This window comes from Syngnathus scovelli, chromosome 21, assembly GCF_024217435.2.
Source record: "Syngnathus scovelli strain Florida chromosome 21, RoL_Ssco_1.2, whole genome shotgun sequence".
NCBI classification, from domain to species: Eukaryota; Metazoa; Chordata; class Actinopteri; order Syngnathiformes; family Syngnathidae; genus Syngnathus; species Syngnathus scovelli.
Genome location: NC_090867.1, coordinates 7,414,606 through 7,426,724, shown reverse-complemented (window position 1 = coordinate 7,426,724; position 12,119 = coordinate 7,414,606). Strand labels below are relative to the sequence as shown.

The 12,119-nt window shown below is 49.7% G+C and overlaps 2 long non-coding RNA genes across 2 annotated transcripts; one reads left to right on the top strand and one right to left on the bottom strand.

The window, feature by feature from the left end:
- Positions 1 to 2,995: 2,995 nt before the first annotated feature.
- Positions 2,996 to 4,802, top strand: LOC125991332 (uncharacterized). The gene is made up of 2 exons (XR_007489236.1): positions 2,996 to 3,688; positions 3,960 to 4,802. It is a non-coding gene; the product is annotated as an uncharacterized lncRNA (long non-coding RNA).
- A 4,109-nt stretch (positions 4,803 to 8,911) lies between these two features.
- On the bottom strand, positions 8,912 to 10,718 carry LOC125991331 (uncharacterized). Its single transcript, XR_007489235.1, has 2 exons — positions 10,026 to 10,718; positions 8,912 to 9,754 (listed from the first exon to the last, which is right to left on the bottom strand). It is a non-coding gene; the product is annotated as an uncharacterized lncRNA (long non-coding RNA).
- Positions 10,719 to 12,119: the final 1,401 nt, after the last annotated feature.

Here is a 12,119-nt window from a genome sequence, read left to right as displayed (position 1 = left end):
ATCATCTGTCCAATGTGAGGTGGGTTGATGATGAAATTAATATGAATTATAATCCTGAATAATTATCATAATTTACTACAATATAATGATTATATATTTTTTCAACTGCTAAACTCAGTATGTATTAAATTAAAATATCTATTTTTGTTGTAATAATTTCTGTTTGTCTTTTGTAGCACTAGAAAAGGCTGCCCAGCTAGCATCCTTCTATACAAAGCAAGCAGGAGGCTCTTGAGGAGCTATTTCAGTGATGCTGAGGACACTGAGGAAGAGTACTCCTAAATCAGATGAAAACCTGTTTTTGTCAAGTTTCAGCTTCCCAACACACAATGGTTGTCGGGTTTTAGTTTCCCAGCACACAATTAATGACTGTCTGTGTGTTATTGTAGGCTGCAAGAGGAGCCGAATGGGAAAAGTATAATTCCATATGAAAAGGCACACTGGCCTATCCAAAGGCGCAATGGCCTATCCAAAGGAGCAATGCCATATCCAAAGGAGCAATGGCCTATCCAAAGGAGCAATGGCCTATCCAAAGGAGCAATGCCATATCCAAAGGAGCAATGCCATATCCAAAGGAGCAATGCCATATCCAAAGGAGCAATGCCATATCCAAAGGAGCAATGCCATATCCAAAGGAGCAATGCCATATCCAAAGGAGCAATGCCATATCCAAAGGAGCAATGCCATATCCAAAGGAGCAATGCCATATCCAAAGGAGCAATGCCATATCAAGTCAAGAATCAAGCAGCACGCTGCAAAAGTCGACGTGTGCAGATCATGTGCCCAGGAGGGGGCAGTGTGGTTGCCTTTGGTTATGGGTGCACGACGGAAAGGTTGCAGGTGTGGACAGTGTTTGGGGGTCTGACAGTTGGTCTTGCTTAAGAGGTTGTGGCTTATCTGGATCCAGCGGTGTCTTGTGCTTGGTTGCCATTGACGGCTCACTTGGGGGAGGATGTGGTGACTTGGATGGAGGCAAAACTGAACTTTGACGCGGAGCCCAATGTCCAAGCTTGCCATATGACTTGTACCATTTTGTGTCTTTTTCTAACCTGCCACTGTCGTGCTTGCTGCGTTCTTTGTTCTCCCCCATCGGTGTAGGGCGGCGTTGGAGCGAGCCGATCCCGAATGTCCAATTTTGCAATTTGACTTGTACCATTGTGTCTTTTTCTAACCTGCCACTGTTGCACTTCATCTAACCCTAACCTACCACCACTGTGGTACTTGCGTTCTTTGTATCCCCTAGGTGGAGGACAGCATTGGAGCGAGACGGTAACATTTTGTCTTTTTCTAACCTACCACTGTCGTGCTTGATCTAAGCTGTGTCCTTTGTTCTCTAGGTGTAGGGCGCGGTGTTTGGGCGAGCCGGTCCACGAGGAAGACGTAATGATGCGAGCAGCGCCCAACTCATTGCATGTTCTGCCATTTGCAGGCCGGAGGCAAAAGGGGGGGGGGGGGGGGGGGGCGCACGGCCCGATCAGACCCGACGGCCCGATCAGACCCGACGGCGGTCACCAATAGTAGCTAGCCGCTGTGATCAAGTAAGCAAGTGACCGACAACTTGGGGTGCTCTTTGAGTTTCTAACATTTGTTTCTGCAGATGGCGACCGGGATGTGACACGATCTGATCAGAGGTGAACGGACCGCTGTGGCATCGCTCTGAAGTCGCAGAGTTTTGAGGGAGACCCGCTTCCCTGGAGGCGTCAACCTGCGCAGCTTCGTGTGAAATGGATTTTTTTTTTTTTTTAAATTACACCAGCGGTGTCCCAATGTCTGCTTGAGGGCTGCATACTGAAGCAAATTCAAAATCACGAAATGTTGCCATTGATATTTAGTGCTACAAAGCAGTGTTGTGTTCATTCGTGTGGTGTGTTGATCAAGTTGCCCCGAGGCTGCCATTTGGACACCAATGGTGACGTGTGTAGGGCTGCACGTGTATTGGAAAACTGCCATATGGTGGTCTAGGTTATTGACATGCACTTTAGCAAAGATTTTTTTTTTTCATGTCTTAAATGAAACATGTTTTCTTGCCCAACTATTTGTAATGAGTTAAGACGATAAGTCATTGATGTAAGTTAAAGTTAACTAATCTAACTGATCTCATTGCGATCAAATAGTTAACCTCCATCCAAGAATTTTGCACAACTTGCCTCAATGCAGTGGTCTGGCCCAATACTACCGCCATATAGACTTTCCAAAATGTTGTGCAGCCCTCATTGAGTGCCAAACGCGCAAGCGACGGCAAGCGCAAGCGACCGCAAGCGCAAGCGACCGCAAGCGACCGCAAGCGCAAGCGACCGCGCAAGCGCAAGCAACCGCGCAAGCAACCGCGCAAGCAACCGCGCAAGCGACGGCAAGCGCAAGCGACCGCGCAGCGATGGCAAGCGCAAGCGACCGCGCAAGCGCAAGCGACAGCGCAAGCGACAGCGCAAGCGACGGCACAAGCAAGCGCAAGCGACGGCACGCGCAAGCGACGGCAAGCGCAAGCGAGACTTTTGTGCTTGTCTTGCAAGGTGGAAGAGACGATGTATGAAACGAAAAGCCGGTGGACGGAGGCCAGCAGACCCGCGATTGGTGAGCGGGTTGCAAAGGAAGGAATCACCCAAAGAAAGCAGTCGCCAAGTGTTGAAGAGGAGCCTGATGCATGATTGGCCAAGGCTGGCCAGAGGCGGTGACATGGCAATCCAATCTGCAAGCGCAAGCGTAGTGTACACACTTGTTGGTTTTAATTTGATTTCCTTATTTTTCTGCCTTTCAGCTGGCAGCGGTTGGGGCGAGCGCCAGCCTGCGCCCAGAGGGACTGGGCTGCACCCGCAAGACCAGGGAGGGGGCAAGTAATGAGTACGTTGACAGAAGTGAACCGCATGCAACTGAGTGCCGTTTGTCTTTTTGCACGAGTCCAACACCGGCCGGAGCAGACCCGGACCTTGGCCCGTGACGAGCGGCCCACACGAGACTGATGGGTGCAGATGCAGCCAGCGCTTCAGGGGAGTATGACTTTGTTTTTTCTTTTGTGCTTTCCCTACTCCTGTCTGTTTGAATAGGGTAACTAGTAGCACGCACGAGCATTTGGGTTGTTGTGACCCTGTAGATACGAATCGGCAAAGTAGACACCCCCTCCCTCCCTCCCTCCCACCCCTCTCTCTCTAGCTCTCTTTCTCCAATGTGCCCGGCAGTACCTGCATGGCCTGGTGCGCTCAGGGTGGAACGTGGCTATACCTTGCCCTTTGTGGAATAACAGGGTATAATGTCTGCCTGCCTGGGTCCCAGTGTCGTCGACGGTGTCGAGGACGAGGAGATTCTCCGTGACGCTCTCCGTGACGTCACGTTTTCCTTTTTTTTCCCTCTCGGGGCCAAGCCAGCTCTCCTCAGGGGGAACTGGCCGGTTGCGCTTAAGTGCGCACCAAAGCCTCTTATCTCCCCTCGCTGTCTCCCTCCCTTCCTTCCTCCCTCCCTCCCTTTTTGTACGGGGTTAAACATTTCATAACCCGGATCGCTCCAATGCGGGAGGGCCATATGAGACATGCCCGTGCGCGCTGCTAGTTACCTGATTGAAACTTACCTTAGTCAAGGTCGCTTTTGGAAATTTTCCTCTTGCCAAAACCACCACAATGTCTGCCTTTCAGGATTGCCGAGGTAGCGGATGGGACGAGTGCCTGCACAGAGACGGACCGGAGCGCAAGACCAGAGTGTAATAATGATAAACTTTATTTGTATAGCACCTTTCATACAAGAAATGCAGCTCAAAGCGCTTTACAACAATTAAGGAAATTATAAGCATTGAATGCTTCACATAGGAACAGACAGAAAAAGAACATGAACACGTTAAAACAAAAACATGAATCTATGCGTACACAATCAATAAAGTGAGCTTAAAATACGAGCAAGGTTTAATAGATAGGTCATGAGTATGTCCACAGAAATGAACCGCATGCAACTGAATGCCGTTGTTCTTTTTGCAGTTGCGCGAGGCGGAGGATGAGTCCAAACGTCAAATACCGGCCGGGAGGGGAACCCAACCATCGGCCGACACGAGGCGGACGGGTGCGGATGCGGCGAGGGCAAAGCGCCCAGCCAGCATTTGCGTATGACTTTGTTGAGTATGACTTTGTTTTTCCTTTTGTGCTTTCTTTCTTTCCCTCCCTCCACTTTTTCACTGGGTGTGCACACTGGCCGTCTGCATGAGGCCTCTCTCTCTCAGCGCTGCGTCATTTTGCAATATTCTTTTATTGTTAGTGTTTTTTAAATACATGAAGTGAACTGTTTGTACTGTATTTGTGTGTGCGTGTACCTCTGAACCTGAATTAAACTGTGAACTGAATTCAAGTGGTCCATTTTAAACATTGGCATGGGCAGTCTATCGTGCATACAAACTGGAATCATTTGAGACATTCTCAATGACAAGACATTTGTAAAGTTAGTCTCAAACCAAAGTGTCTTGTTAAATATACAGTGTCAGGCTTTTAGTTTTTTTTAACTACACAAAGAAAAGCTGCATGCATTCTAAATTGTTGACAAAAGCCAAGTAGCCAGACACCCATAGAGGCAAACAAGCCTCCAAACGGTGTCTGTTGCGATCAATAAGTCATCTTTGGCAACCCTGCTTTAAAATGGCCACCGAACTCAGAATCTTGCAGAATGTTGCTACATTTTTCTGTATGAGTAAAAGCTGATATTTTAATCTAGTCAGAGCCATTTTTTGGTTGGTTTTGAATCGTCATGCATCATGTGGTCGTTCTTGTGACTCAAATCAAGTGTTTTCTTCCTGTTGGTCTTGTAAATAAAGTCAACTTTGGTGTCAGTCATCATTCGCGATGAGCCTCAATTGAAGCTGCATCTCTTGAATGTGAAACTTCTTGCATGTTTTGTTGCAGGTCTTGGCGTCCGACTACAAAGAAGGCTGTTCCTGTACAGTCCAGGTTGTTGCTGAGGTCAAATGAGTTTATAAACATAATGTGTAACTTCCAGGACCTTAGCGTTCAATTCAAAGCACAGTTGCTTAACTACACGGCCAGCCTCTGTACATGTACTGGGTGGTACCACCCAGTTCAAAGTAAAGGCCAGAGTGGTCGTCTTAATACCAGCATCCTCATGAAATTGACCATATCAGACAGGCTAGATGAATTCCAAGTGCTACCACCGGGTGGCAGCATATTTGCCTCAAGCTGTCTGATGCTGGGTCAATGCGATGCATCTTTCGTTGTTTTGCCCAAAGCAACCTAATAAACAATATTTGCCTCAACCTGTCTGACGCTCCATTGAACTGTATGCAATCATTTTTAACTTGAAACAACTACATTATAAATGATAGGCGCCCCAATTAGACAGCTGGGTCAGCGTGACCCGTCTTTTGCGGTTTGTTTTGCCCAAAGCAACCTAACAAATAAGCATAGGTACTGTCGCTATCTCGTCAATGTGCATGTCTCTAAAATGTACAAAGCAAATTCATTTGCATAATAAACTTCCAAACCACATGGTAAAAATATTCATGTGATGCAGAAAGTCGTCTTCTGTAGCTTGTTAAGATTTGCCAATTTGAGCAATGCCGTATCTGAACCCGAGGCTGGGGGTTGCCCGTCCATGTGCCTAATCGCTCGGCCATTGATACATCAGCGCTGCTTCTTTCTAGGTCTCCTCATGTCCTCAGCACTGCAAACCTTTGTGCCGGTACACCATATGAAGTAAATGACGGAATGTTTTTTTTTACACCTCCCCTAATGTGTATCAAGCATACCAGATGGTGTTTTAGAACAGCCTAGAATAGTAAATTACAAAAGGTAAAAAAAAAAAAAAAAACTTGTAAAGTCCTAAAAAGTTATTAATTCATTTATTAATCGCTGTAAGTGGGAAGTACAGGTAAATGTCTATTCATAGCCATCGCTATGTAGCGAATGTCGCAGCGCGGCGTATGCAGTAGGGAGCGCAAGCGGCACGGAGCGCAGGCGGCATGGGCGGCGCAGGCGGCATGGGCGGCGCAGGCGGCATGGGCGGCGCAGGCGGCGCAGGCGGCATGGGCGGCGCAGGCGGCGCAGGCAGCAAGGGTGGGGAATCGAACCCTGGATCTCAGGTGTTCAAGCGCAGCGACGGAGCCACTCGCCAAGCGTGGCGAGCTCGGCAGTCACCCCGCTTTCACTTCGAGTCATTCTTATACGTTCAGTATTGCGCTCCGCGCGCGCTGGGTAAGTACAAAAGGGAAGAGACCGCCGCCGTCTGTCAGGTCACACTGGCCGACCGGTTAGTGACACGGCCTCTTGCCCCGTACAGTCCTGGTTCGATCCCAGGGGTGAGCACATTCACCGGGCCACTTTTGTAGGTGTCTGGATACATGCATATAGATTGCGTATCCAAGTATTTATTTATGTGTAAACGCCCAGTGTGGCCCCGCCCGGAAGTGGGCGGAGCGATGCAGCTGGCCCCGCCCCCATCGAAATGGCCCCGCCCCTGGCCCCGCCCCCTGCCCTACTAAATGACAGTAGGGCAGGGGGCGGGGCGAAGCCCCGCCCCCAGCCCTACTAAATGACAGTAGGGTAGGGGGCGGGGCGAAGCCCCGCCCCCTGCCCTACTAAATGACAGTAGGGCAGGGGGCGGGGCTTCGCCCCGCCCCCAGCCCTACTAAATGACAGTAGGGTAGGGGGCGGGGCGAAGCCCCGCCCCCTGCCCTACTAAATGACAGTAGGGCAGGGGGCGGGGCGAAGCCCCGCCCCCTGCCCCATCAAAAGACAATTAAAAGTGTATTGAAAGACAGTAGGGTAGGGGGCGGGGCGAAGCCCCGCCCCCTACCCTACTGTCTTTCAATACACTATTAAAAGACAGTAGGGTAGGGGGCGGGGCGAAGCCCCGCCCCCTACCCTACTGTCTTTTAATAGTGTATTGAAATTGAATTGAAGACTATCAAAAGACAGTAGGGTAGGGGGCGGGGCGAAGCCCCGCCCCCTACCCTACTGTCTTTTAATAGTGTATTGAAAGACAGTAGGGTAGGGGGCGGGGCTTCGCCCCGCCCCCTACCCTACTGTCTTTCAATACACTTTTAATTGTCTTTTGATGGGGCAGGGGGCGGGGCTTCGCCCCGCCCCCTGCCCTACTGTCATTTAGTAGGGCAGGGGGCGGGGCTTCGCCCCGCCCCCTGCCCTACTGTCATTTAGTAGGGCAGGGGGCGGGGCTTCGCCCCGCCCCCTACCCTACTGTCATTTAGTAGGGCAGGGGGCGGGGCTTCGCCCCGCCCCCTGCCCTACTGTCATTTAGTAGGGCAGGGGGCGGGGCTTCGCCCCGCCCCCTGCCCTACTGTCATTTAGTAGGGCAGGGGGCGGGGCCAGGGGCGGGGCCATTTCGATGGGGGCGGGGCCAGCTGCGTCGCTCCGCCCACTTCCGGGCGGGGCCACACTGGGCGTTTACACATAAATAAATACTTGGATACGCAATCTATATGCATGTATCCAGACACCTACAAAAGTGGCCCGGTGAATGTGCTCACCCCTGGGATCGAACCAGGACTATACGGGGCAAGAGGCCGTGTCACTAACGGGTCGGCCAGTGTGACCTGACAGCCGGCGGCGGTCTCTTCCCTTTTGTACTTACCCAGCGCGCGCGGAGCGCAATACTGAACGTATAAGAATGACTCGAAGTGAAAGCGGGGTGACTGCCGAGCTCGCCACGCTTGGCGAGTGGCTCCGTCGCTGCGCTTGAACACCTGAGATCCAGGGTTCGATTTCCCCACCCTTGCTGCTTGCGCCGCCTGCGCCGCCTGCGCCGTCCATGCCGCCTGCGCCGCCCATGCCGCCTGCGCTCCGTGCCGCTTGCGCTCCCTACTGCATACGCCGCGCTGCGACATTCGCTACATAGCGATGGCTATGAATAGACATTTACCTGTACTTCCCACTTACAGCGATTAATAAATGAATTAATAACTTTTTAGGACTTTACAAGTTTTTTTTTTTTTTTTTACCTTTTGTAATTTACTATTCTAGGCTGTTCTAAAACACCATCTGGTATGCTTGATACACATTAGGGGAGGTGTAAAAAAAAACATTCCGTCATTTACTTCATATGGTGTACCGGCACAAAGGTTTGCAGTGCTGAGGACATGAGGAGACCTAGAAAGAAGCAGCGCTGATGTATCAATGGCCGAGCGATTAGGCACATGGACGGGCAACCCCCAGCCTCGGGTTCAGATACGGCATTGCTCAAATTGGCAAATCTTAACAAGCTACAGAAGACGACTTTCTGCATCACATGAATATTTTTACCATGTGGTTTGGAAGTTTATTATGCAAATGAATTTGCTTTGTACATTTTAGAGACATGCACATTGACGAGATAGCGACAGTACCTATGCTTATTTGTTAGGTTGCTTTGGGCAAAACAAACCGCAAAAGACGGGTCACGCTGACCCAGCTGTCTAATTGGGGCGCCTATCATTTATAATGTAGTTGTTTCAAGTTAAAAATGATTGCATACAGTTCAATGGAGCGTCAGACAGGTTGAGGCAAATATTGTTTATTAGGTTGCTTTGGGCAAAACAACGAAAGATGCATCGCATTGACCCAGCATCAGACAGCTTGAGGCAAATATGCTGCCACCCGGTGGTAGCACTTGGAATTCATCTAGCCTGTCTGATATGGTCAATTTCATGAGGATGCTGGTATTAAGACGACCACTCTGGCCTTTACTTTGAACTGGGTGGTACCACCCAGTACATGTACAGAGGCTGGCCGTGTAGTTAAGCAACTGTGCTTTGAATTGAACGCTAAGGTCCTGGAAGTTACACATTATGTTTATAAACTCATTTGACCTCAGCAACAACCTGGACTGTACAGGAACAGCCTTCTTTGTAGTCGGACGCCAAGACCTGCAACAAAACATGCAAGAAGTTTCACATTCAAGAGATGCAGCTTCAATTGAGGCTCATCGCGAATGATGACTGACACCAAAGTTGACTTTATTTACAAGACCAACAGGAAGAAAACACTTGATTTGAGTCACAAGAACGACCACATGATGCATGACGATTCAAAACCAACCAAAAAATGGCTCTGACTAGATTAAAATATCAGCTTTTACTCATACAGAAAAATGTAGCAACATTCTGCAAGATTCTGAGTTCGGTGGCCATTTTAAAGCAGGGTTGCCAAAGATGACTTATTGATCGCAACAGACACCGTTTGGAGGCTTGTTTGCCTCTATGGGTGTCTGGCTACTTGGCTTTTGTCAACAATTTAGAATGCATGCAGCTTTTCTTTGTGTAGTTAAAAAAAACTAAAAGCCTGACACTGTATATTTAACAAGACACTTTGGTTTGAGACTAACTTTACAAATGTCTTGTCATTGAGAATGTCTCAAATGATTCCAGTTTGTATGCACGATAGACTGCCCATGCCAATGTTTAAAATGGACCACTTGAATTCAGTTCACAGTTTAATTCAGGTTCAGAGGTACACGCACACACAAATACAGTACAAACAGTTCACTTCATGTATTTAAAAAACACTAACAATAAAAGAATATTGCAAAATGACGCAGCGCTGAGAGAGAGAGGCCTCATGCAGACGGCCAGTGTGCACACCCAGTGAAAAAGTGGAGGGAGGGAAAGAAAGAAAGCACAAAAGGAAAAACAAAGTCATACTCAACAAAGTCATACGCAAATGCTGGCTGGGCGCTTTGCCCTCGCCGCATCCGCACCCGTCCGCCTCGTGTCGGCCGATGGTTGGGTTCCCCTCCCGGCCGGTATTTGACGTTTGGACTCATCCTCCGCCTCGCGCAACTGCAAAAAGAACAACGGCATTCAGTTGCATGCGGTTCATTTCTGTGGACATACTCATGACCTATCTATTAAACCTTGCTCGTATTTTAAGCTCACTTTATTGATTGTGTACGCATAGATTCATGTTTTTGTTTTAACGTGTTCATGTTCTTTTTCTGTCTGTTCCTATGTGAAGCATTCAATGCTTATAATTTCCTTAATTGTTGTAAAGCGCTTTGAGCTGCATTTCTTGTATGAAAGGTGCTATACAAATAAAGTTTATCATTATTACACTCTGGTCTTGCGCTCCGGTCCGTCTCTGTGCAGGCACTCGTCCCATCCGCTACCTCGGCAATCCTGAAAGGCAGACATTGTGGTGGTTTTGGCAAGAGGAAAATTTCCAAAAGCGACCTTGACTAAGGTAAGTTTCAATCAGGTAACTAGCAGCGCGCACGGGCATGTCTCATATGGCCCTCCCGCATTGGAGCGATCCGGGTTATGAAATGTTTAACCCCGTACAAAAAGGGAGGGAGGGAGGAAGGAAGGGAGGGAGACAGCGAGGGGAGATAAGAGGCTTTGGTGCGCACTTAAGCGCAACCGGCCAGTTCCCCCTGAGGAGAGCTGGCTTGGCCCCGAGAGGGAAAAAAAAGGAAAACGTGACGTCACGGAGAGCGTCACGGAGAATCTCCTCGTCCTCGACACCGTCGACGACACTGGGACCCAGGCAGGCAGACATTATACCCTGTTATTCCACAAAGGGCAAGGTATAGCCACGTTCCACCCTGAGCGCACCAGGCCATGCAGGTACTGCCGGGCACATTGGAGAAAGAGAGCTAGAGAGAGAGGGGTGGGAGGGAGGGAGGGAGGGGGTGTCTACTTTGCCGATTCGTATCTACAGGGTCACAACAACCCAAATGCTCGTGCGTGCTACTAGTTACCCTATTCAAACAGACAGGAGTAGGGAAAGCACAAAAGAAAAAACAAAGTCATACTCCCCTGAAGCGCTGGCTGCATCTGCACCCATCAGTCTCGTGTGGGCCGCTCGTCACGGGCCAAGGTCCGGGTCTGCTCCGGCCGGTGTTGGACTCGTGCAAAAAGACAAACGGCACTCAGTTGCATGCGGTTCACTTCTGTCAACGTACTCATTACTTGCCCCCTCCCTGGTCTTGCGGGTGCAGCCCAGTCCCTCTGGGCGCAGGCTGGCGCTCGCCCCAACCGCTGCCAGCTGAAAGGCAGAAAAATAAGGAAATCAAATTAAAACCAACAAGTGTGTACACTACGCTTGCGCTTGCAGATTGGATTGCCATGTCACCGCCTCTGGCCAGCCTTGGCCAATCATGCATCAGGCTCCTCTTCAACACTTGGCGACTGCTTTCTTTGGGTGATTCCTTCCTTTGCAACCCGCTCACCAATCGCGGGTCTGCTGGCCTCCGTCCACCGGCTTTTCGTTTCATACATCGTCTCTTCCACCTTGCAAGACAAGCACAAAAGTCTCGCTTGCGCTTGCCGTCGCTTGCGCGTGCCGTCGCTTGCGCTTGCTTGTGCCGTCGCTTGCGCTGTCGCTTGCGCTGTCGCTTGCGCTTGCGCGGTCGCTTGCGCTTGCCATCGCTGCGCGGTCGCTTGCGCTTGCCGTCGCTTGCGCGGTTGCTTGCGCGGTTGCTTGCGCGGTTGCTTGCGCTTGCGCGGTCGCTTGCGCTTGCGGTCGCTTGCGGTCGCTTGCGCTTGCGGTCGCTTGCGCTTGCCGTCGCTTGCGCGTTTGGCACTCAATGAGGGCTGCACAACATTTTGGAAAGTCTATATGGCGGTAGTATTGGGCCAGACCACTGCATTGAGGCAAGTTGTGCAAAATTCTTGGATGGAGGTTAACTATTTGATCGCAATGAGATCAGTTAGATTAGTTAACTTTAACTTACATCAATGACTTATCGTCTTAACTCATTACAAATAGTTGGGCAAGAAAACATGTTTCATTTAAGACATGAAAAAAAAAAATCTTTGCTAAAGTGCATGTCAATAACCTAGACCACCATATGGCAGTTTTCCAATACACGTGCAGCCCTACACACGTCACCATTGGTGTCCAAATGGCAGCCTCGGGGCAACTTGATCAACACACCACACGAATGAACACAACACTGCTTTGTAGCACTAAATATCAATGGCAACATTTCGTGATTTTGAATTTGCTTCAGTATGCAGCCCTCAAGCAGACATTGGGACACCGCTGGTGTAATTTAAAAAAAAAAAAAAATCCATTTCACACGAAGCTGCGCAGGTTGACGCCTCCAGGGAAGCGGGTCTCCCTCAAAACTCTGCGACTTCAGAGCGATGCCACAGCGGTCCGTTCACCTCTGATCAGATCGTGTCACATCCCGGTCGCCATCTG